This window comes from Rhipicephalus microplus, chromosome 3 (genome assembly GCF_043290135.1).
Source record: "Rhipicephalus microplus isolate Deutch F79 chromosome 3, USDA_Rmic, whole genome shotgun sequence".
NCBI lineage: Eukaryota > Metazoa > Arthropoda > Arachnida > Ixodida > Ixodidae > Rhipicephalus > Rhipicephalus microplus.
Window position 1 is genome coordinate 205,157,121 of NC_134702.1, and position 20,819 is coordinate 205,177,939.

The 20,819-nt window shown below is 43.3% G+C and overlaps 1 pseudogene; it reads left to right on the forward strand.

Annotated features, from left to right (window-relative positions):
* Positions 1–20,819, forward strand: part of LOC142803105 (alpha-amylase-like) — a 46,826-nt pseudogene that overhangs the window by 6,698 nt on the left and 19,309 nt on the right.

Genomic DNA, 20,819 nt, shown 5'->3' on the forward strand with positions numbered 1-20,819 from the left:
ATTGCCATCGCAATAAAAGCATGACGAACGTAAGGCATATCTTCTGGCAGGTCGGCTACGAAGGTAACAGCTAAAACTTGCAGGTGGCTCTACGCAGTTCCAACTTCAATAAAGAGTTTTTAGCTTTACAACGGGCCCTCGTCGTGCCGGAGAGATTAAGCCTTTCAGTCTCGACGTGTGAGCAGCCCGCTGCGCACGAGCACACGCTCTAAAGTTGACAATAAGGATTTCGATCAGCCGATATATCGGATATGCCGCTTCTATGTTATCGGGGTTGAAAATACAAAAAATATTAACCTTAGCAACTGTCACTGTTTTATTCATTCAATTATTTCATCATACCGTTTTCCACAATCGATACCCATGTGTTTATTTTAAACAGACATCACCAGTGAATGAGCACGGTATGGTCTTCGTAGAGAAAGAGAAACAACCGTGGAACGAAAGGTATCGGCCTGTCAGTTACGAAATTGAAACTCGCAGTGGAAACGAGACTCAATTCCGTGACATGGTTTGTCGCTGCAACAAAGCCGGCGTCAAGTTAGCGCGCACCTACACATTGCTGCTCTTTTTTGCTTAATGCTTTCATATTTCTTTTGTAGACATGTATTGTCAGGAAACCCGTATTGTACGCGAAGGCTCTGATCAGAAGCAAAGCAAACATAGTACATAAAGCTGGTGTGATAGGGTCCTATTTAAAGAAAAAAATATGTCGATTTATTGTACTCGTGCTGCATACAGACGCTGCAAAGAAGAAAGGCACATAAATTGTACTTTTGCGAGATTGCTTCTGGTATTAGCAAAATCAAGAATTGTTCTAATAGTTTTCATAGGTGAGTTTCAAACCCGTTCTCACGGAAATTTCTTATCTGATGTATAACTTCCTAATTGTTTGACAATAGAACGCGCAGTTTTACGCTGTATGCCCGCCACGGTGGTATAGTGGCTAAGGTGCTCGGCTGCTGACCCCCAGGTCGCGGGATCAAATCCCGGCTGCGGCGGCTGCATTTCCGATGGAGGCGGAAATGTTGTAGGCCCGTGTGCTCAGATTTGGGTGCACGTTGAAGAACCCCAGGTGGTGAAAATTTCCGGAGCCCTCCACTATGGCGTCTCTAATAATCATATCTTGGTTTTGGGACGTTAAACGCCACATATCAATCAATCAATCATTTCTACGCTGCATGCCTTAAGAGCGCAGTAGATGTCATTGTGTACACTAGTGCACCTCCACCATAGCGATATAGCCTAGTGCATGTAATTCTATACTTCACGCAGTGGGGACGTAGCCAGTGGGTGGTAGCGCCAGTACTTGATAAGGTAGTTTATCTTTGACCTTACGTACAAGTTCCACGAAGAAAAAATGAAGGCCCTTCTCACCTCACTGAGGCACGAATGACCCGTAAAAGTAACTTCCTCAGCCACTCTCATGTGCAGAAAAGTTTGGCGTCATGAGTGCCGGCCTTTACTCACCGTGTCTTCTACGCACTGCCAAACGTCTTTCTTGTTTTTGTTGTAGTTGGTGCCTTTTTTTAAGTGGTGGCATCGCACAAACTTATGAAAGCAGTGTGTGCTAGCACAGCATATAATTGAGGTTCTTTAGGACACGTTGGCGGGTTAGTTGGCCAGGATTCATAATTAACACGCCGAAGCGCAACACGACAGGGCCTCAAAAAAACACGACACACACACAGCGGGTAGGTTTACCTTCACCGCCAGTCCAGCCCCAATATGCTCTGTGTGCTGCGGTGTGGGAACGTCAGTTTAGTGGCCGCCTGACTCGCTGCCTTGTCGTAACCATGTCGTAAACGATGATTCGTCTGTGAGAACCACCTTTTATTCCTGTGGTCCTCAGTCTATTCTCGATGCGACCTTGAAAACTCGAGGTGCTTTCGCTTGTTTGCCTCGCTTGCAATCGGTCTCTCAACCACTGTTCACAATTTTAAGCGATGGGTCACAGTCGTGCGAGCCCATCAGTCATTATTTTTAGTTCCTTTCACACTTGCAGTTTAACTGTTTACAGCTGCGACTGAAACGTTATGTGCTAACGTTTTTTAGACACGTTCGGGTGCGCTTTGCGGAGAGTATCCTTAATTTTTCCCTTTTCTATATGCTTGCATGATACAGTTCCCTGCTGATAGAAGCAGATTTTTCCTCGCAATTATGCGCCATTTGCTGTTGTCTTGTGGGCTGAGATGCACAATGTGGACGCGACATTGCTCTGTTCATGATTTTTGGCAGGAAAGTTCTGTATGCTTCCAAGACTGCTACCACTTTGATGTCTAGCGAGTGTGCGAATAGGCAACAAAATATAAAGGCAACAGAGCTGTCCTGTGCAATAAATTCGATACGACAAAAGCACGTAAAATGGCAGGCTTCCTCGAGAGCAGCCCCCCTCCCTCAGATAAATGAAAGGACAATGAACAAGATATTGTAAGGTTGAAGTAACAGCGTGTACCCACAAAGTGCCTCAAGAAGAAAAGACGCAACAAACACAAGCGGTCTGCGTCAGACCTTTTCTTCATGGGGGGGGGGAGTCATATGTGTTTGTGTTATGACATTACCTTGAGCACAATCTACAAACTAAGCGCAAATTAAGTCTTTCTTGTTTTCCTCTTCAGCCCCGCCGCGGTGGTGCAGTGGCTAAGGTACTCGGCTGCTGACCCTTAGGTCGCGGGTTCGAATCCCGGCTGCGGCGGCTGCATTTCCGATGGAGGCGGAAACGTTGTAGGCCGGTGTGCTCAGATTTGGGTGCACGTTAAAGAACCCCAGGTGGTCGGAATTTCTGGAGCCCTCCACCACGGCGTCTCTCATAATCATATGGTGGTTTTGGGACGTTAAACCCCAAATATGAATCAATGTTTTCCTCTTCAGATAATACCACATATAATAAAGTTTCATCTTGTGCTTTCATATTGTTATGGATAAGACGCGACGCCGTATCGAGGAGGCTGTGGATGAGATGTACTTAAAACCAGCAGTAATGGCGAGACTGGTTCACCAGTGGTTGAGCGGTGACCACCCTTCGTCCTCTTCGTCAGGCACACACGCGAATTGTCCCACGAATTGTCAACATGCATGTAGCATAATCCCCGGCGGCAGAAGCGCCGTCTCGGCGCATCTAGATGTCAACGTCAGCGGGAGAGTGGTATAGCTACTAGCGTGCCACATGTACGATATCGGTGGTCGGTGAGGCAGTTGAAGGCGATGGGGCAGCAGAGGCAATTTGGTATGTCAGAGGAGTAATTTCACGAAACACTCAGTATGGGTCCATGTAGCGGGAAATACGTTTTTCCGACAAGCCAACTTGACGGGTCGGGGACCACAGCAGCACCAATGATGCGGGTAAGAAGTGCACGTCGCGGTGCTGTTGATCGTACAAACACTGCTGGTTTTCTTGAGAGGCCAGGAAGCGAGCGCGAGTGATTTTGCGTGAAGGGCAGCCCGAGTGCTACCGTCAAGAGCATATTTGCTGGTCGGTGTCGTGGTAGACAGAATGACTAGGGTAATGTAGGTTCTCGGCTGAACAACAGAAAAAATGGGGAGTGAGTACCAGTGTCATGGCGAGAAGAATTATAGGCAAATGTGACGTACGGCAACGTGAGGTCCTAGTCAGTATGGTTGGCAGAAACATACTTAGTGAGCATGTTTGTAAGAGTTTGATTTAGACACTCCGTGAGTTCATTGGTTTGCGGCTAGTATGGCGTAGTCAGCTTGTGTCACGTTTGCCAGGATTGCAAGATGGCGGCTATCACCTTCGACAAAAGGTGCAGCCACGGTCTGTAAGCAGCTGCCTTGGGGCTCCGTGTTGCAAAATCACCTCCTTGAGGAGGAAGTCGGCGACATCTGTGGCGACATCTGTAGCGCAGCTTGTTGCAAGAGCTCGTGTGATGGCATAACGCGTGGCGTAGACGGTGGCCGTGGCTACCCACTTGTTACCCGAGGAAGAAAAGAGAAAAGGGCCAAGTAGGTCCAAGCCAACACGGAAGAGTGGTTCTGATGGTTCAACACGGAAGAGTGGTCAAGTGGTTGAAGGCATCCGGCGGGAAGTATCGATGGTTTTTTGCGGCGCTGGCATTTCTCACAAGCTGCAACGTATCTTCTGAATGAGCGCGCAAGCCCTGGTCAAATTAAGCGTCGGCGTATTCGGTCGTAAGTTCATGACTCACCAAGGTGACCAGCAGTCGGAAGGTCATGAAGCTCAAGTAGAACTTCCGAGCAAAGGTGTTTTGGAATGACAAGCAGCAGGGCCGGTCTATCCGGCTGAAAACTTTGGTGGTATAATACACCACCATAGAGCACGAATTAGCGATGGGACGGATTGGAAGATGGTGATTCGAGGCGCTCAATGATAGCGCGCAAGGACGCATCAAGGACGCTCGTCACCAATGCATGTCGTTTGTGAAAGGGAAAAGAAGCCAGGCTCGGTGTCGGTGTCAGGCATAGAGCTCGACTCAGCAACCGGGTAGCGGGACAGGCAGTCTACGTCCTGGTGTAGACACCCGGAATAGTACGCCACTGCGTAGGTACACTCTTGCTGTCGCAGAGGCCAGCGCGCGAGCCGGCCAGTAGGATCCTTCAGTGACGAAAGCCAACACAGTGCATGGTGGTCCGTTATTACTGAGAAACTCGTGCCATATAAATATGGGCGGAACTTCGTGATTGCCCAAACAAGAGTAAGACATTCACGCTCTGTTATTGAATAGTTGCGCTCGGCAGCTGTGAGAAGGCGGCTAGCGTAGGCGATGACTCGGTCGTATACCCGCTGGCGTTGGGCTTGGACGGCTCTAATCCCGTGACCACTCGCATTATTTGTAACTTTTGTTGAAGCGGACGGGTCAAAGTGGGCCAATATAGGTGAAGTCGTGAGGACGGTGATGAGTTGAGAAAAAGCGGAAGCTTGAGCGGAACCACACGTAAAAGTCACGTTTTTCTTCAGGAGTTTGGTGAGTGATCGAGTGATCGTTGCAAAATCTTTGACGAACCTTCCAAAATAGAAACAAAGTCCCACAAATCTGCAGACGTCCTTGACAGACTGGAATGTAGGAAAGCTCGTGATGGCACGAATTTTCTCTGGGTCAGGCTGCACACCTGATGCGTCAACAAGGTGGCCCAACACCGTATTCTGCTGGCGGCCCAAAACGACATTTCGATGAGTTTGGTTGAAGGCCAGCAGTGCGACAGATGTCGAGAACCGCTGACAAACGCTGGAGCTGTGTCTCAAATGTAGGCGAATATACAATGACATCATTCCAGGTAACACAGGTATGTTGACCACTTAAATCCTTGCAATAGCGATTCCATCACACGCTCAAACGTGGCTGGGTTGTTGCATAGCCCAACCGGCATCACCTTGAATTAGTATAGGCCGTCGGGAGTTAGAAAAACAGTCATCTCTTGGTCTTTCTCGTCCACCGCAATCTGCCAATAGCTAGAACGTAGGTCAATTGAAGAAAAGTATCGTGCGCCATGGAGACAATGGAGGACGTCATTAATTCGGGGCCAATGATAAACATTCTTTTTCGTGATTCGAATAATATGGCGGTAATCAACGCAGAAGCGCCACGTGTCATCTTTCTTTTTAACGAGCACAACAGGAGGTGCCCAAGGGCTCGAGGAGGGTTCAATAATTCCTTTGGCTAGGATCTTGTTGACTTCTTGAATTACCTTACGCTCCATGGCATACACCTGGTACGGTCGGCGATGAATGGGAGAAGAATCAGCTGTAATAGTGCGGTGCTTCACGAGGGAAATCTGATCGAGTGGAATGCTGTCGATGTCAAATATATTGCGGTAGGAAGCCATAAGGCGGAATAGGGCGTCGGACTGCTCAGGTTTGACTTTCGAATCGATCATGGGGCGCAAGGCCGCATCGAGGAATGTGGCATCCTGTGGGCGACATGAAAAATCGGAGCATGCGTCAGCTGCAAAAGCGGCGACGTGGGCGTCTAATAAGGGTCAAAGCGTGGCGACTGAAATTCTGTGTGGTAGCACTTGCTGCGTGAAACCAAAATTTATAATTAGCAGACATGTTCGGTTAGAGGCCATGGTTACGACGGAGTGTGGCACAGTGATGTCGCGCGCCAGGAGAACATCAGGAATAGACGTTACGACATAATCACCTTCAACAACAGGTTAACTTGTTGCCAATTCAATGAATTTGAGGGCTTCTGGCAGTATCCGACCGAAGTTTGTGATACAAAGGCTTTCGGCAGCTAGGGGCGAGAATCTTGAAGAAGAGGAAGTTCTAAACGGAGAGTGCCAGCGGAACAGTCGATCAGGGCAGAATGCGTCGATAAAAAGTCCATCGCGAAGATGAGGTCATGAGGTCAATGTTCAAGCACGGTAAATAAAACAGGAACATGACGGCCTGCAAGGCTAATACATGCGGTACACATTCCAATGACGGCCACAGTTCCACTATCGGTGACACGGACGGCCTGTGTTGTGGCAGGCGTGAGTACTTTTTTTTTGGCGGCAACAGAGACGAGCACTCATAGACACCTGAGCTCCAGTGTCAAATAAAACCGTCAAAAAAAGTCTGCATTCAGTCACCATCATCTCCAAAACAAAGGCAGTACATACCCCCTGAACATTCTTGTTATATTAAGTTATCCTTTTATATCTCGAGTTATTCGCAATAACTAATTGCTAAAAATGTAACTTGTCATCATATTTAAAGTATGTGGTGGGCACATGTCACTGTTAGTCCACTTTTTCTGAAGAGATACATTCTTTGTGCTTAAATTTATTGCTTACATATTGACACTTTTTATTTATCTATTTATTTCATTACCCACAGCACCAATTGGCATTACAGTTGGGGGAGAGTTTATGAAAGGTAGAATACAATAATACATAGTCAGCCAAACAAATAATCAAAGTCACCTGAATCCCAATCTTCAGAAGAAATTCATATATAAATCGGAAAATGTGACACACCCCAAAAATGCAAAGCAGTAATTCTAACATTAAGTAAAACAAACATTTGAGAGTGTAGAGGCAATACTAGAAGGCAGTTGGTTTCATCTTAAAATTTTTTTTGTAAAAAATTATTTTGAAATACGTCAGTCATGCATGCAATTTTTCTTATCTTGAACCTATGGTAAACAAGGTCTGAGACATAGTTCGGTGCAAGTAAATATTCCACGTTATCGATTCCGACTTGACAAAAATAAATAGCATAAAAGAAGCCAATTTGAGTTTCGTAAAGAATTTTTTCACAGTGTGTTTATTTAAAACTTTTCTCACGTGTCAATGGAGCGTCCACAGTCACTCAAAACGAAATATTGACTTGCTGTTGACTGTATGAACTGCGTGTGCATTGAATAACTTAAATGAGATGATAATCAAATTTTAAGGAGTTCGGTCAAAAGTTATTGGTATGCAAGCTTTTCATGTACATGTATTGTGACTAATGGCCTATAGAACGACTGCTAAAAATGGTGTCTATAGGTCTCTGTGCGCGTGGGAACGGAGGCTTTTAGCAATATTTCTTGCAAACGAGACACCAAAAAATGTACTTTGTAAACGTAACCCAGTTTCCGTTCTGTCAATACTGAATCATTAACATAACAGCGGTAAAGAGCTCGTTCCGCAGACATTCCAGCGTAGGCATCGGTGGCTCTCAGTGAAAAATTGTCTTGTCCATGATCGAAAATTGAGAGAATGCAAATAAAACAAATATTACAAATTTTTGGGTTTGAGTGATGATCGAAATCATGCAGGCCATTTGCATGGCAAGCAAGTGCTCTACCACATAGCTACGCATCTGCTTGGAAATGAAGCATGAAGAACTTCCTCTTGTTGGAAATGCAAGAAAAATAACTGTCATGCTTAACAAATACACGTATCCTACATATATGTTTCACAGCACACATTTAATATCGCAGCAGTATTGCATGATACTAGCGTGCATTGTCATCGGGCATCACAACACGTTATTGCCAACGTGACTTCATGGTCTAAATACAGCCAACCGTTACAAAAGGCACACACGTTACTGCGCGTATTCCATCACTACTGCGTAGTGGGTGCACAAAGTTTTAAAACATTTCACACACATAATAGTGAGATGCGCGTTCTGGTGTGTGAGTTGGTACTTTATCTTAACTTAGTTGCGCGAAAAAAATTTGAAGTGCTAAAGGAAGACACCTGGACACAGCGCACACTGACAACTGAAGCTTCTTTGGAAAAAATAGACATATGTATGTGGTTACGAGAACACGTGAGATGGAAAAAAATGATTAGATGAGCAGACATCTAATCATTTTCTTTAACCGTGGGGACATCGTGTGGTGTACGGCACTGTGCTGTCGTGTGGGAAGTATTATTTAAGATTCAATAATATAATTGCAGATCACAAAGCTTCTCTAAAAGGACAACCATTCTCTAATCAATCATCACATTGTAGAGAGTGTGGCTGCGTGCCCTTGTTTGATGATACGGTAGTTAAAGCTAGATTCAGTTACACGGTAGCGCGGGAAATCGAAGAGGCGTATTTCATAAACAAAGATGCGGATTCATGTGTCACGTAACTCTCGCTTATGTTACTTGCTACTCAGGTAGCTTTTCTGGAAGCACACCATTTATACAATCTGTCTGCTCATCTAATCAAGTTCTTTCACCGCACGTGTTCTCGTAACCGCATATATTTATATATGTCTGTTTTCTCCAACAAAGTTTCAGTCGTCCGTGTGTGCTGTGTCTAGGTGTCTTCCTTTCGTATTTCAATTTTTTTGTGCAACTCAGTTTTACATTATATTTCTCGTTCTTTAAACTAGGCTACCCTTTTTTACACAAAATGCATCCATGTGCGAAATCTTCATTGAGACACTTTCAACATTCTCAATCACACAGTACTATTCTACAATTAAAATTGTTTCACTAGCATCATGCAATAAAGAGTACACACTGAGTGATTGAACTACGCACAAGAAACAGGATCAATAGTGCTATCACGTTAAACTATGAAAAACAGAGTTTAATGGTCCCCCAGTTTTTTTTTCACACAAAAGCAAGCCCTTATGCACCAGACCAGTTTATTTGTCGGCTTGCGTAAAACTATCTACAGTGCTCACGGATTAAAACGTGACATCACATTATTTTGTGTAACTAAGTATGCGGGTATGCGCAGTTCCTCAAGATAAACACGCGATGTTGCAACATCAGTAACGATAATGTTGCCTGTGGTGCACGCATTCCAGTGAAATTTACACTTATATCACCCTGATTGTAGATGGTGGAAACAAAATTACGGGCTATTCTTAAGTTTTTCTGTTTAGATACGTGACATTGCACCCTGCTTTAAATAATCAAACTAGCACCAAAATTTTAGCTGCGTGTCCTTATCAAAACACACGTAAATATAAAAACAAGTGGAACGTAGACGAAGAATGATAAATTCAAACGCAAGACAAATTCAAACGCGGGCTCATAAATTTCATGACACCCTTGGAGTTGAAGATATGCAACTCTTTTTTATTTGTGATTGCGCAAGTTGTAATGTATCCTTGGTAATTCCTCAAGCGTTTTAATGAGAAAAGCACAACACAAGTATACTTATATCAATATATTTATAAATGTACAATGGCACGAAACCCAAATATTCTTGGCGTAGATTTTTCAATTAAATAGAGCACTGTCTGGATCAAGTGAAAAAAAAAGAAAGTGTTGTTGTACCGCTTAAACAAAGCAGCTTAATGACGTGACCACGATTATCATGAAGTTATTTACTCAGCAAGCATGCAATGCGCTATGTTTTCGAGTTATCACAATAATTATGAGCAGCACGCGAAAGTAATGAAAATGATGAACTTACCTCAACATTTAACCGAGACTTGTCTTTCAAGGAGCTTGTTAATCCTGATAACTTATTCACACCTTAAAGCCACCACGTCTATTCGTACAGCTTTAGGAAGAAGTTTTGAAGGAACGCTTGCCCGCAAGCGTGGGTGTCCATTTTTTCCCACGAAAAGTGGACGATGGCCAATCCAGTGGCGTGCACACGCACACGCACACAAAAACACTTCCACGTCCGTCCACAGTTTCGCCACATACAACGCAGTAGATTCCTGAGAGCTGCGCGATTATCTTGTGTAAATTGGAGCAGTGGTTGAACACGAAATAAGAGCAAGAGGAATGAAAATGGACCAACTCTATCAGCACTGCACCCATGACTCCAGCAAGCAAAAAAGCAACAATGGTGCGGACAGATACAGTGCATGCAGGCTTGACAATGAACATTGCAATAAACATTACATTACTCCTTGAGATCAACGATTTACACACTTTACACTGGAACAAAATTTTTCTGAGCCCATTGGCGAACAGATTTTCATTTTTGTAACAATTATTGACGCAATTTCATCACCATGCGACTGAATGTTTTCACAAACTATTTTCTTCGACGTTACTTGAAGTGGGTCGCGGGACTCTCTTCCCGCCTGTGTCGGCAGACTGGTGTAGGCCACGGCAGGGCTGCACGGTGCCTACGCGTGCTTCTTCGCACAACTTTCTCCGAATTTTCCACCCATCCGATGGGCGCCCTTTTTGTATTTTTTTTACTGTGCGCACTCTTTGCAACCTTGCAGTCTGGCGAGTTTTTTCGGACAATGAACTTCAACTTCCTCCTGCGGGCCCAGAAAGCTGCACGTGCAAGACCTTTGAGACAGGCATTCCGTGGAGCTGAAATCACTGCTTCGTGTGCGCTGGCTTCGAAGACACGTTTCAGCCAAACTTTTATCTTATTTCACAAGCATTTATAATGATAATAATAATCAATCAACCAATAATCAATCAATCATTTTTTAACGTATGCAAGAACAACCGTAGTGTCTTTCGTGCTGGCACGCGCGAAAAAAAAACATAAACAAACAATACATTACAGACTGTCGACAGAAAAGCAAATCCATAAAGAGAGCAAAAACGAGCAGTCAAAAAGAAATCAACGCACAATGGGAACAAAAAATAAAAGAGTAGATATTCATGGAATGGGACTGAAAAATAATGTGAATTATACATAACCGTGCCGAAGGCTTCCTGAAAGACGGAAAAGGGAAGAATCTGTGCATGTGCAAATCTACGTTAGGACAGGGCAGCCCGCACTGACAAAAAAAAATGACTGTAGACTATGAAAAACATAACGAATCAAGAAAGTTGACGTTAGAGAGACTCGGCATTCTTTAAAGGATAGAGTGTTGAAAGAAGCTGGCAGGTACATGCAACGGTCGATTCTCTCTGGATAACTTACGCGGAGTTTGAAAATTATTACAACCGAGAAGGGCAGAATATCTCACCCTGAACTAGCTAGTAAAGAAATAACAGCTCAGCACTATTTTGCCGGCCGTTAACTGATGGCAATTATAATATTCTAGCAGTGTGTAAAGGATTCTAGTGAAACGATGGGGGTAAATGCTTATAAATTTTTTCTAGACTCACTCAGTGGCGCTACTGGTGGATTTCCAAATCAGATATGCGTATGTACTCAAGTTGACCACGACATATCGCGGTGTACAATTTGTAGAAGGCTGTAGGAGAACCGGATTCTCAAGAGATGTTAATTAAGACAACAGGGAGAGAACGAAGGCCTCACTTGGCCACACATTTATTGCAAGTAGAAAAAACTCAGCATGCTATCAAAAAGAAACCAAGATAACTGATCTCATAAAACTTACACAACGACACAGTATTGAGAGCATAGGGCATTGAAACGTTGGACGCTTTACGAGATACAACAACAACAATATTAACAATAATAATAACAACAACAACAACCATAATAATATAATAATATTACACTCATATCATTCTGACATGGCCGAAAATATCTGGCCACAATGAATGAAATGCTAGCGTCTGGGTGCCCATGAGAATCTTTATACGCGAGTGTGCAATTGCGCAGTTTGGTGGGTTGCACCAGCATACATATCTTATAGGTAAATGCACTACTGTGTTGGTGTTGAAAGGATACGTTCGCAAACAGTTTTAATTGTTACGCGCCTGCACAGCAAGGGGCTGTTTACATAATGTAGAGTTTGGCTTAGGCATCATGCCAGCCCGCAAAAATGTGTCATACAACTGGTATTCACAAGGCAATGTTTAGGCTAATCCTGATGATGGCACGTGTGCATTAGTGACCTCGACCAAGTAATGACACACCCACACAAAATAGAAGTTTTGTGAATTCGGCAGCCTACGTTAAATCTTGCTCTAAAGCTTCAGCATTTCGTTACATGGTCTAATAATTATGTATCACCTGTGAGTCAGTTGCACCTTTCTTAACGTGCATGTCTATGATGTGAGATTTACTTGATGCTTGCAAACATTACACTAAACTAATTGTTCACTAGTGCAATCATAAAATTTTCAATAAAAGTTTACTATGTGCACAGCCAGGAACAATATACATAGCCAAAGGAAACGCAAGATGTATTTTTGCAATAAATTAGTACAACTTTCATCTTGAATGTAATCATAATGGTGCCTGCATGTTGCACTCACGTAAGTTCTTTTTTGTTCTTGAAAACACTCCCTAAAACATTGCATCGCACATGCAATCATAGTAAATGGCTGCTTAAAGCAATCGCAAATGAAGGGTCAACAGGATTAATTGAAATCTTGTTATATGATGGGAGCATATAGCCATCCAAACCTTCAAATAAACAGAAATTTGGTCCACCAATGTGGAAGCTAAAAGTGAATTGAAATTACTATTTCTTGCTGCCACTTTAAACAATGCATTAATGTGAACAATATAAGTTGCATGCATTTTGTCTTTACATAAAACTCTATAGTATTGCTCTATAATAATAGCGAGGTTCGGAAGCTTCAATACGTTTTGTGACTTGACACAATTTCTTCCTCGTAAAACATGTCTGCTCTCGTATACATAATTTACGTCGTATTAATAACAACGTGTACGAGTTAAATTACAAATGTACGAGTTAAATTACACGAATGCATGCATATATGCATTCAACTGAGTTGCAACTATCACGTACACAAAGCTGACTTGAAATTTGGGTTTTTTCGCATGGCAGAAACAACATATATAATTAATACCTCTATTGTTGTAAAAAATAAGCAGGTCAGCTTTGTGTACAAATTGTTATATATTACAATCCGCATAAAAGTGTGATCATGGTGCTAAATATATACGTGGTTGATCCCAAATAAGGGAGCATTTCCGCATATAAGGATCCACTTGATATGTTATATATGATGTGGCCGTGCCTTAATTGGCCGGATTTGACTCCTTATACAGGCCAACCGTGTCATATATGGCTGTATATAACCCCATACATGAACCGACTCCGCCAGATATACATCCATATATGGAAAATAGAAGCCACATATGCTGACATATATGCTTATTTGAGGCCACATATGCTGCCATATATGCTTATATGTGGCCACATATAACCTATATATGGGCCATGTATGGCGTTTACGTAAGGGTAACACGCTCGTACATACGGAGCCAAGCAGTAGTCAACGTCAAGCCCAAGTTGTGCGGAGAATGTACCGGAATCACACGGGTAGGGCATCGTCAGGCATTTAGTGGCTGGAGCTACAGAAGGAGTTGCTGATGGGCTATTGTCATTGGTAGCCATGGCTGGAGACTGAACGATGCGGTCACTGCGAAGCTTCGTGGTGAGGACGGGGAACGTTCCACATCCACCAAATATGTTACGGATAAGACGCGACGCCTTATCGACAAGGCTGTGGATGAGATGTACTTAAAACCAGCAGTAATAGCGTGACGGGTTCACGAGCGATGACCACCCTTTGTGCTCTTCGTCAGGCATACACGTGCATCGTCCCACAAAAGGTCAACATGCATGTAGCAATTTGAAAGATCGTCAACCTTGAGTGCAAAATAAATAGTTTCGCTTTCAAAAGTCGCAAGCGTATCTTCGACGCTTGTCATTGAGCTCTTATTGATTGCCAAAGTATCGAATGCCATGTTGATAGGTTGAGAAGTTTTCTTGATACCCCTTATAAAGCATTTGCGTCAGTATACTTGTGGATTTCAGTCAAGACTTCCTGATTACAAAAGAAAATACTTCACATCCAACAAGCACAGGTGCACACACATTACCTCACCACGTTGGCACAACTAGAAACACAAGAAATATTTGGTTAGTTTTCTGACACTTGTCAAATGCTTTTTAGATGCGGAAGCATCTTATACTCGCGCCTTGTAGTGCGCCGTCCGCGCCGTCCGCACCGCTTCTCGAACATTCGACAGCTGACGCGCGCGCACGCGCCGTCGCGCCGTCGCCCACCATCTGTGCCGCGCGCGCTTCTCCTTCGAGAACATTCGACAGCTGACAGCGCATGCGCCGTCGCGCCGTCGCCATCTGTGCCGCGCGCGCGCTTCTCCTTCGAGAACATTCGACAGCTGACAGCGCATGCGCCGTCGCGCTGTATATATACTCAAGGTCGGCACTCGCTCGCTCAGTTGCCGCTCGTCCGTTGGTTTGTACGGCGCGTCGACGTCCGAAGTCGCCGTGAAATGAATGCCAACGAATCCACAAACAGAATAATCGACGTCCCTTCGACCAGCGCCGCCCTTTCGCATACGTGTGTACGTGTTCACTCATTTAACACCCCCTCCTACAACCACATTAACCAATTTAGCCATCGACCCAAGTAAGTCGCAATTTAACACCCCATTTCACAACCACGTTAACCAATTTAGCCATCGACCCAAGTAAGTCGCACTTTAACACCCCGTTAACCAATTATATGCTCCGCATCCTCCTCAGTGTTCCCGCGAGGGAAGCTGCGGGCAATTTTTTTCACCCATATCAAGAAGACGAAAATGATAATAAACATGTCCACTGCGGAGCCGTCATGCCCATTACTGTTTCCAGTCATGTCTAGCTCCTTGTAGGTGTGCTCTTTCGGTAACATTGGTGTGGCTGATGCGTCTCGAAGAAGGGTTCGAGCGAGTCGCTTCTGCTGTTCGAGAAAGGTGCCTTAACACAGCTCGCCCAGTGGTTTTTCGTATACAGTCAGCTGACAATAGACCCGTCAGTGCGAATGCGGTGTGATTGTGTGCCGCGATATTGTCCGCAAAAACGTCGCATGGAGCAGGAGACCAAATATCTGGAATAGGAAGACGTAACAATTGCTCGACTTCTTGACTATTGAGTCAAGCTGGCTTATTATATGCGTAATAAAATTAACAAAATAAATATTGCATTGCCCTACTTCTTGTGAGCAATTTGCGCCAAATAAGTGAAAATATATCCTAGTTATACTTAAACCTCTAAAGGCTTACAAATACAATTAGCATAATTTTCTTGGCTGTTGGGCCGGATTCACTGCCTTGCTGAGACTCACTGGTGCGTTTCTTACATCCCTCTGTGACGACCCTATTTCCTTATCTCCACCCAATATTTGATGTATCTTGTCGACAGCGCAAGTGTTGTTGACCTGCCACTGAACCGATATTTTTTATCAAAGGGATGAAGTGATAGAATCGTGGGCACTAATTTATTCCTGCTAAACGCGGAGAAATATTCACACGCGCCTTTATTGTTCCCACTTTTTGTTTGATTTGGTTTTCGCCCACAGAGCCTGGCTCTGGAATGCTCAGCGCAAACTACACAGTTAGCGAAGGTTCGCGACCGGCAAGACGCGAACACTCGAGATTATTCTAAAGCTTGCACAAAGACCAGTGATCACTGATAAGGCTGATATATTCAACATTACCACTAAAATTCGCGACGCGCTTGGCTGCTTGTCAGCTGATCGATGGCCGACGCTCCGTTCAACGCTCTTACTGCCAGTGTCTTGCTCGCTTTACGTGGCCACAAGTTCTGCCCAATAAAATGTTCAACCTGAAGACCCAGTCTTCTCCCTTCAAACTTGCAGCGCCTAGAACCTTTCCAAGCCACCAGAGTGTTCACTTTTGGATACCTTTTTTTGTGTGTGGTTTCTACCCCGCCTTGGGCCTCAGATGCTGTTGCCCCTTTGGTTTTGAATGTAGATACAACAGTTTTATATAACCTTCCCTAGCTACCGACCAGCCAGAGCAGACCTAACAGGCAAGCACGTACTCGTGCACATTCCAATGGATAAGAATCTGCACATTCGAAAAAAGATCTAATAAGACGTCTACAAATATGACAATTTCGTTTTTATTGTTTCCGCAGAGTGTACGTGGACGTCGTGATTAATCACATGACTGGTCCTTTGCAATTAAAAAAAGGCACAGCGGGCAGCAGCTTCAACTACGATGAATACATCTATACCCTGCCATACCATATGTTCCCGATGACTTCCACGTGAAAAGGCAGTGTGGCAGCAAGTCCGGTGGTATCGATAATTACGGAGACGTAAATCAGGTGAACAAAATGCGATGCTTAAGCTGTCTGTATTAAGACAACACAGGGCATTCAGTGAAAACTGCTTCTAGCCTTTAACAATGCAGAAAATGTAAATATTGCACATTTAGCAAGTACTTCCTGCAAAGATGTGTTGGTTGTTTCAAATATCAGTAGCCACACACAATCCGCAGTTTTTTTTGCAATCTATACCTGTTTTCTATGATGAGCGCATCACACATGTCATCAAAGACAGCCATAACAATCTTACTAAATTTGCAATCTGCGAATAGGACATTTTAGTAAATCATACGCTGCACGTGTCCCCGTAAAAAACAGACAGGTGGTCCTGAACACCATTCACGGTTTCCACTATATTTGCATTAGATAGGCATTTCTGACTCACAAGAATGTTTCTTAAGTTATTATTGAAAAAATAAGGTGTATACCTCTAGAAGCATACATGTTGGCCGCTATAGCACTTAGCCACCAGTTTCCCAATTTCTGAACTCTAAGCAAACTTAGCAAAAAATTGTGTATTTGTTGTTCCCCATATAATTCTTCAATAAAGATCCTAAGGAATGCTACATAAATAGTATAATATTTCACTGTACAGTAGAAGTATTCTAGAGAAAATAAAGCTAAAACCACGGAATCGCCCGAAATACCTGTTGATTTTATTAATATGGTGGGTTTAACGTTCTAAAACCAACATATGTTTGTGAGAGACGCCGTAGTGGAGGGCTCCGAAAATTTCGACCACCTAGGGTTCTTTAACGTGCACTCAAATCTGAGCAATCAGCCCTACAGCATTTTCGCCTCTGTCGAAAATGCAGCCGCCCCAGCTAGCATTTGATCCCGTGACCTGCAGGCCAGCAGACGAATACCTAAACCACTAGACCACCGCAACAGGGCGCCGAAATACCTGGGATACAGGCATTTCTTGTTGAGGGAAATTGAAGCTGGTAGCATTAAAAGTAAGAGAATACTAATTGATCTGTGCGTCATTTGCGCTTGAGCATTACGTGACTTTTTACATTATCAGATTCGAAAAAAAATCTGCCTAGATTAACAATAGTGTTTGAGTTCAAGAAGCTTTCAAAATATTCGTTTCTATTTTTGAGTACCTAAAGGGCGTTGTCTACCATGCTGAATTCAAGAACGTTGCCCATACAATTCAAGAAAAATTCTTAAAATTGCTATAGCAAGTAATACGTTATATAATGCATGACATATACCTAACTCATCCTAGCGCTCACGAACCTGAACGCTATGCACCACTACATTTAGAGCGAGAAAGACGGGGCAGCTAGTCGACTCGGTTGTGAAGAACGACTTAAAGAGACAAAAATATAGAACTAAGCTGTATATGACCTGAAATTAGTTACTGTAAGTGATTTTGCGCGATGAGTTTAACAACGGGCAAGACGTTCGAGCTTTGGAACGTTGCACAGCCTCTTCAGCAATCCACGTAAGGACAAGGTGCATGACATCTGAAGTAAAAATTTCAGTGACTACTTGAAGATTGAAAGAAAGGTGCAGATAATGGTAGTGTGAAATTATTAGGTTCCTTGTGACTGTTAGCCTGAACTATTTCTAACAACCTGCATTCATCGTATAGTTCAATGCCACACCGCTGTGTAAATAAAAGGATACAAGTGCTGTCTTCAAGAACACACTGAAGGGCTAGTTGCCAATGCATAACTCAGAACAGTAGCGCAAAGAAGCACATAAACTGCGGCACATCGTGATGGAACACAGACCTAACTATCCCGTTAGCACCCCGCCGCGGTGTTCTATATTGCCTAAGGTAACCAGCTGCTGACCTGCAGGTCCTGGAATCAAATCCCGGCTTCGGCGGCTGCATTTTTGATGAAGGCACGTTTTTTTCAACTGATTAGAAATTAAAGGACAGTCAAAGATGATTCAGAGGACAAGGTTATTGATTAGAAAATGGATTCAAGATGGAACGTCAATGATAGTGAAAACTGGCTTTAAAACCAAATAAGAACGAGGAAAAACAGAGAGAAAAGACAAAGACATCGTTGTGTCTTATCTTTGTCCTCGTTTTAGTACCAACCAACTAGCTCTGTTCAATACCGTTTTGACAATTAGAATGAAAGTGTCATAGTACCAGGGAGATGCCAGTTAGCCTGACTAAACTAATTAATAAATGTTCTCATTGCATAGTGTTACTCTTATTTGTTAGCAATTGTTTTGATGCTTCTCTTGTTAAATGCTTCATGCCAGTATTTTCTTAATAGGTGCACTTCCAAAATCAGAATTTTCGATGAATTTTCAGCAACATATAATAATAGGTAATTCAAAGCCTGGTAGTGTGTTATTTAAAATTTGGAGCTGGAAATGCCCTCAGCACACTGGAAATGTCCTCAGCACACAGTGGGTTAAAGTGTTGCTCATATTTTTAGCCTTAAAAATATTTTTTTTGTAGAATATCAGTATGATAATGTCAAATCTTGTAGCAAACATTATCTATCTTCATTTAAAATCGATCTAAACACAAATAATAATAATAATAATAATAATAATAATAATAATAATAATAATAATAATAATAATAATAATAATAATAATAATAATAATAATAATAATAATAATCATGATGATGATGATGATGATGATGATGATGATGATGGCGATGATGACACAGACGACAACCACAGCAGCAACAACAAGAATAATAATAATAAAAGTGATTCTGATGATATTTATTTGCAATAGAAGGAAAATGGTGGTGATTCGAGAGAAGAAAATATTGTGCAGCTGGCACTTGTGGCTCAATAATGTAAATATCAGTGGACCTAGTGTTCAATATACCTAAGTCATGTTAGTAATGTAAAGTTTTTAATTGTGACATTAATGTTTTGCTAGTAGTACTAAGAATGGCTAGACTTAGCTGGACATGTCATGTGACTATGTGTTACATGACAAGATTTTAGTCACATCATTACCTGTTGTGTTTTTTTGGTGGAAACAGGTCCCTGATCAGTTGTTAAATTGTTTACAGAGGGACCATGTAATGTGACTAGCTATTGTACATTGGAGAATTGCAGTCGTGTGAATAAATGATATGTAATTTATATTCGTGTGACTGCATGTTGTGCGATATTTAGTCACGCGAGCAGTTATGTAATTCTAGTCACGTGGCATGGGATCATTATTTAGGTTAGAGAGTGAGGCAGAAGTTGAAGAGGTGTTGTAGGCCCGTGTACTCAGATTTGGGTGCACGTTAAAGAACCCCAGGTGGTCTAAATTTCCGGAGCCCTCCACTACGGCGTCTCTCATAATCATATAGTGGTTTTGGGACGTTAAACCCCACATATCAATCAGAAGTTGAAGAGGACAAAGCAAGTGTGTACCGGTTCACAGTGATAATAATCCTTGTTCCCACTGCCCAGTGCTACTAAAAGCTAAAGAGCTCCTCTTTCAAAACCACAAAACAAGAAACGAAGAGCACTTGTGTTTCGGTATGTGCTGTTCATGCAGCGATGGCCATGGCGTAGTGTACATGCAGTGATGGCGTAGTGGTTAGAGCATTCACCTCGCAAGCAAAGGCTCGTGTTTCAAATTCCGGTGCCACGCAGTTCCCAACAGGATAAAAAATCCACGTGGTGATGGAATGGCATTACGAGGCCTGGGGTGCGGCCTCACCAATAACCACCGCCGGGAACGCACTCCCTCACCAGAGAAGGATTGGCGACCCTGGTGCAGTATCTGGCCACTACCTTCCACATGCATACGTCAAATAACTCACGGCTCTCAGTCCCCAGCAGCTGCGAAGCAACTGACCACGGCGGCGGTCAGATCTGCAACGCAGCAGAAGGTGCTAAGAAGAATCTCTGGATCTGGACAGGCCGCCATTGGAACCTGAACTTGGCAACGTTTAACGCTAGAACCTCATCTAAAGCGGGAAGTCTAGCTGTACTATTTGAGGAGCTGGAGGGTGTTAAATGGGATATAATAGGGCTCAGTGAGGTTGGGAGGACAGATGAGGCCTATACGGTGATACAGAATGGGCACGTCCTTTGCTATCAGGGCTTGGCTGATAGATGAGAACTGAGAGTGAGGTTCTTAGTTCACAGAAACATAGCTGGCAACATAGAGGAATACTATAGCATTAATGAAAGGGTGGTAGGTATTGTAATTAAACTGAATAAGAGATACAAGATGAAGGTAGTACAGGCTTACGCGCCTACATCCAGTCATGATGACGCTTCAGTTGAAAGCTTCTATGAAGACGTGGAATCAGCAATGAGTAAGGTAAAAAACACATTATACAATACTGATGGGAGACTCTAATGCAACGGTAGGAAAGAAGCAGGCTGGAGACCACGCAGTAGGAGATTATGGCATCGGCACTAGAAACGCCAGAGGAGAGCTACTAGTAGAATTCGCAGAACGCAATAATTTACGGATATTGAATACCTTTTACCGAAAACGGGGAAACCACAAGGGGACATGGAG